Genomic DNA, 6,000 nt, shown 5'->3' with positions numbered 1-6,000 from the left:
TCCCCATCACCCTACACCATAATAGCGTCCGTCCTCCCCTTCCCCATCTCCCTGATAAAGTCTTGTAATAAACTGGTCGGACCAATGTTTGAACCGTTGTTTCTTAATCCCGCACCAGGTATACGTATATCAAAGAACCTTGCCTCCCTCCTACAAACTGGGCTGAGACAATGGCTCTTCTTACCTTACAGGCCAGGAAGGTGGAACCAGCAACTCGAGCACAGCTGCGGTGTGGGGCTGGGGGTTGGAAGGGGTCCCTGTGCTCCTTGTGCTCCTTGTGGTGCTGCACCCGGGCTGGGCTGGGACTCTGCAGGGAGCTGAGGGTTGGGATGTGAACGTGGCCCTATGGGACACCATCTCTTCTTCTTCACACAGGAAGTAACCAAACCGTCTGAGTGCTGTGCTTCAGCCTGCAAGGGGCCAACTGGCCACACGAGCATTTGGGGTCGGTGATGAACACAGCCCCATCCCCTCTACCTCTCACATCTCCCTCTGCTTCCTATGCTGTTATGCTTTTCCTGTGCTGCTTCTTGTGAAATAAAGTGTTGGGCTGTTCTGTGCTCAGCTTGCCTGCATTCTGCTCTGTGCCGTGCTCAGGGTTGGGGTGGATGAGGGGACCTCCCCTCATCCCTCCTCCCCCCACCCCACACTCTTTGCCCATTGCTCCATTTCACACTGCTGCTCTCCTCCTCCCCTTTGCACTCCCTGTGCTATCTGCACCGCTTTGGCATGAAGACATGACTGGAAAGTTCATCCAGTATTGGGCTGAGCTGTGCTTCCCCCCCATAACCCACAGTGCTGCCACAGCCACATTCTGAGGGCAGACACCCAGCTTCCATAACCAACCATGCACTGAGGCTGAGCTGCCCACACCCCACATCCCAACCTGCTCCTCTACAAAACATCTCCGCTTTATTCCATACAAATCCCAGAGCATCCCACTCTTCCCATCCTGCAGCGGGGAGCGGAGACAGCCACAGCTCCCCATGTCCCATCGCATCCCACTCCAGCTGCCCTGTGGTCCTCAGTGCTGCAGCAGCCGGCTGTAGGATCCACTGCGGGTCCTCAGTTCGGTGGGTGTCCCCATCTCAGCCATGGTGTCATGCTCCAGCACCACAACATGGTCTGCCTTCTCCAGCATCTGGGGTTGATGGCGGATGAGCAGCATTGACTGGTCCCCCCTGTTGGGTATTGGGTAGGTTTGTGGCGTGGCATTAAGCTGGTACATTCGGTGTTACACGCTGTGTGTGAGTCCCGTCTGATACCATGTGCGGAGGCACGGTACTTTCACACAGCAGCCTTGATTTGTCGCCGGATCGGGAGGCGACAGCCTTCATGTCAGAAATGTGGACAAATGCTTCTGTTGTCTGAACCGTCTCTTGGCCCTCAGCACAATGGTGCGCTGCCTTTCCAACCCTTCACAGCACTGCTAGGTGCCAAGTGCTGTGCTTTAAGTCTGTTGTACGATGAGTGGCAGCAGAGACTTTCCAAGTGAAATGCTTCATGCTGTAGATAAACAACAACAACAAATACAGCTGGGTTAATGTGGTTGTCTTCCTGTGGCATATTAGTTGAAGCAAAAAAGAAAATCCCCATCCCTTCTTGCTGGTGCTCTTGGCCACCCCCAGGAAGGGCTGAAAAGCTCTTCCAGGTCCTTTCCTTTGAGCCTTTGATGCAGAGGGTCCCCACAGATTCCATTCCAATATCTCCCTAAGCCTCCCTGTTTCCTACAGCTGTAGGCACTGATCCTAAAACAGCTGGGCTCTGTTTCCAGCCTGTGGGACCCCAGGAGTTCCTCACACCATTTTCTGCAAAGCCAGAGCTGCCCACAGTCCCCCACAGCCACTTTTCCCACTACATACGTCAGGGTGCGGATGCAGTGCGCTGAGTCCCGGATATCCCACACTTTGATGTACGACGTGGACACGGTGAACACCAACCCCGTGTGGCTGCATGACTTGATGGAAACAACATTATTTGGGTGACCCTTGAGGGAAGCAATTTCCTGACCCATCACCAAGTTCCACATCTTACAGCTCCGGTCTGTAGGAAGAAGAACGTGCCTGAGAGAGTTGGGCTGGGGAGTTCCTCCGTGGCGTGGAGGCACCGACTCCTTCCCAAGCGCTGCCTCCCACCACCCACAGCTCCACTCCAGGGCAATGGAGCCAGCCTGCTCCAGCACCTGGACATCAGAAGGCAGGGACAGGGGAGCAGCCCAGAAGGAGCCATCCCTGCCATGCACCCCAATTCCCCACGCCAGCCTGGGGAGATCTATGAGACTAGCGCATAAAAAGCCAGCAGCCCCCACACCTGTTCTGTCCAACAAATACCTTTTTAGGCAGTGAAAAGCAGTTCATCGGTGGCATCCAGGCAGAGCACAGGCTTGGTGTGTCCTTCTGCCACAGAGACGCACTGCAGTGGGGCTGTCCTGGAATTCTGCTGCCACCCACTGGATTAATGATGCCCCCTGCATGCGAAAGAAAGAAGGTGGGGTAGGTATGTGGAAAGGCACAGCACTGTAAGGTCCTACAGGCATGGGAAAGCACGAGCTGCCTCACCCCCAAGCATCTTCCACTTCCTGGTAGGGCAATGGGCCCCTCCATCTGAACTCAGGCATATCTGAGCAATCATCTTCATAGAAAACCTTGGCATCTCCCCACTAGCAGCCCCTGCCTAACGGCTCTGCCCAGGTGACACAGACTGTGAGACGTGATGCTCACGGCCTCTGCTCTGAGCCAGGAAACTCAGCTCATTGGACCTCAGCTCAGTTGAGGACAAACTGCACTTTCTCCATTCTGAAGCTCTGCCAGGAACGCTTCATTAGGCCAATTCCATGGCAGTTCCTTCAAGCTGCCAGCCAGCCTGTGGTTGGCAAAGTTTGGAAACGGAGCTGTACTCCTTTTAAAACCAACAGGATGACAGGGGGCAGCACTGGCATTTGCACCCAGCAGCCTGTCCCCGATGCTGGCTCAGAGGATCCATCCTCACCAAACCTTCTTCCAAGGGACGCCCTGCAGGCACCTCATCCCTCCGGCCACAGCATCTGCCAATCACTTCCACATCAGAGTGTTCAGAACACTGAGGTCCAGCAGCCCCACTGCTGCAGTCCTGAGCTATGTGGACACCAGCAGCTCTTTCCTGCTGGCATTCCAAGCGCTGCCTGGGGCTCTGAGCTATGCTAAATCTTTTCCTATGAGTAGGCAAAACAAGGCAGGAGGCTGGAGAAGGGCACGCCCAGGGTTGCATGAGGTCTGCATTAGTCAGGAGGGTGAAGGTAAGCTCATTAATTCGGGTTTCGAAGTCACCCGCGTGCGATCTCCTTCTCAATTAGCAGCTTTGCTCACACATTCAGCAGCTCTCCTCTGACCCCTAGTGTTGCTACTGGTCTCGAAGTGACACCAAGACCAAAGGGAAATCCCGGCTCCCCAGGGTGAGATGCGATCAGAGCAAACAGCTCAAGGTGACAAAGCACACACGCGTCTGGCGCCGTGTATCCAGTGGTTGCTGAGAGCAGAGCACCCATCAGCACCAGAGGTGCTCCTAAAGGGCAATGAGAAGGTTGTCCAAACTCAGGAGCACATTCACCCCAAGGCTGAGCTCTGCACAGCAGTGACTTGGCTTCTGGGGCAGAGAACTCTGCTCACACAGGACCCAGCACTGCAGAGATACAGCCAAGAGTGGGGAACGCCTGCACGTATTTCCCTGGAAGATGCTTGCAAGAAAAACACACTGACAGTGCCCAGTGTTGCTCACCCCAGCATTACAGTCCTGCTGGAGAGCCAGGGATGCGACAGGACATGCTGACAAGAAATGACACAGAGTGTGTGATGAGGACCTCAATCTGCTTATTATGTGGATGATGCGGAGAGGTCTGGCTGACGGAGCTTCTCACTGTGTGAGTCGGTCAGCATTAGAGAAAGCCAGCATGGAGTACTGTGAGCTTTTGCAGGGGACGAAGAGGCGCAGAAGCTGCTACCCACCTTTGGTGCTCTTAGAAAGTTAACTGAGAGAATTGGAAGCTGACCAAATGGACACCAATAGGTCAGGTCCTGATCAGACCCGACGGAGGGCCATGGCTCCCAGACCCTATGCCACTCCTTGTCAAGGGCAGGAAACACGTCTGTGTTGGGACCCCAAGTGGGCCCTGCTGGCTGCCGGCACGTTGGGTTAAGCCGGCACCAAACGACGAGCCATCCTGTGCACCGTGAGGATCCGAACATCTCAGCACCAGTTTTGGTCAACAACTCCTTGGTTATTGTCTCCAGTGCAGCCAGTGATTTGACGTCAGCACTGGGCAGCGGCTGCTGGTAACGGCACATGAGACTGCGTTGCTCCCAATGTGCCTGAAGGTCCGAACTGGGAATCCAGCCTTCATGCCGGACTGATAGTTCGTGAGCAGGGGAGACCTTGTTCCTGGATAGTCCCCCAGTGGTGGACATTCAGAACGATTCTGCACAGCCAATATGTTTTTGTCTTCTTATTTGGTTATGGAGTGTGACATTATAATGCACACTGGACAGAACTGGATTGCCACGAAGATTCTGTACAATAGTGTTACATTGAACTTGGAGAAGTTGTAACTCCATTGTGTACTGTGCTGTTATCTTGAACTTGAATGCACTGTTCTCTTCAAGTTCTCTTTAAGTGTTGCCATACAGCATTTCACAATTTTTAGGCAGATTGCTGTTGTGTGCTTTCAGGTTTGTAGTCACTGCAGCTGCATCTCTTTGGTATGTTATTATGACAGTTTCATTGTTTTTCGCATATGTTTAATGATTGATTCATTTGCGGAATAGCCTTAAATGTGCAAATCACCTTTGGGGTAACAGGGAGTATGCAGGGGAACCTTTACAGGGGCTGCAGATAATAAAGAGGGGGGAGATGTTGGGTATTGGGCAGGTGGTGCCTGCGTGCACCAGGGCTGGAGTCATGGAGGTCATGGGTATCTGATAGGGGTGGTCACCTGTACCTCTATATAGGGTTTGTGGTGCGGCATTAAACTGGTACTTTCAGCGTTACACACTGTGTGTTCTGGTTAGCATTTGGGCTGCTGTGCTAACAGATGTGTCTGGGGTTATCTTGTTTTAAAATGGAAGGGCTCGTAAGGAGCAGAGGGATGTGAGGTATTTCTAGTCCGCTTCATGCTCCCGATTCTAGAACCCTTCCAATTGTGAGGAAACAGAAGTGCTGAGCTGTGTGCGTGTTCCACTATGCAGAGTCCAGTGACAGTTGGTGCCTGGCGTCTGTGCTGAGCAGCACCGAGGTTGTTAGAAGCATAGGAATCTGCCAGAGAGGAATCTGATGTGAAGGTACTAAAGGTAAAAGGCAGCATTTCTATCAGTATTGGAGGAGGGTAGGAAACTTTGTCCTTAAGTGCTGTTTTTGTTCCCTTTGTCATGCAGTCAATCCAGCAACTAACTTGAGAACCCGACTTCTCCTCTCTTTAGTTTAGATTTGGGGAAATTCCCTGAAAAAAAATAAAATAAAAAAAAATTTCCTCGAAAATTCACTAGTGTCTGTGTGAGTAAAAGGTTCCAACCTTTATTGACTATCGGAAATGCTTAGCTCAGAAATGTGCAGCACTTTAATGAAAGAGTTCTGAATCACTTGAATTTGATCTTCTGTCTGGCCTGGTTGCAGGTTTTACTGCATTTGGTACCTTAAAAAAAAAAGCAACAAAACAAATCTAAAATACCAAAATATTTGATTTTTACATCAGAAAAGAAAAAAAAAAAAATGAACCAACCCAAACCCTTGTTGTGGCTGAGCAGATCGTGCTGCAGCTCCATGCAGTGCTGAGTTACAGTATACAGGCACATGTGTGTGGATTTGTGTATTGATACGCACTGTCATGCTTTTGCTGTACAGGTAATAAAGACGGAGGATGGTTTTTGTGGATTCTTCAAAGGTGAAGAATCCTTGAAGACCAGAAATTCCAACTTACAGAATTTGACATAGGCAAAGTGAGGAGGAAAATTCTTCCTAACCTGTTATAATTAA

Source organism: Coturnix japonica, chromosome 24 (genome assembly GCF_054131305.1).
Source record: "Coturnix japonica strain WE chromosome 24, WE-NBRP24, whole genome shotgun sequence".
In the NCBI taxonomy this organism is placed as follows: domain Eukaryota; kingdom Metazoa; phylum Chordata; class Aves; order Galliformes; family Phasianidae; genus Coturnix; species Coturnix japonica.
This window is presented reverse-complemented; position numbering follows the sequence as displayed.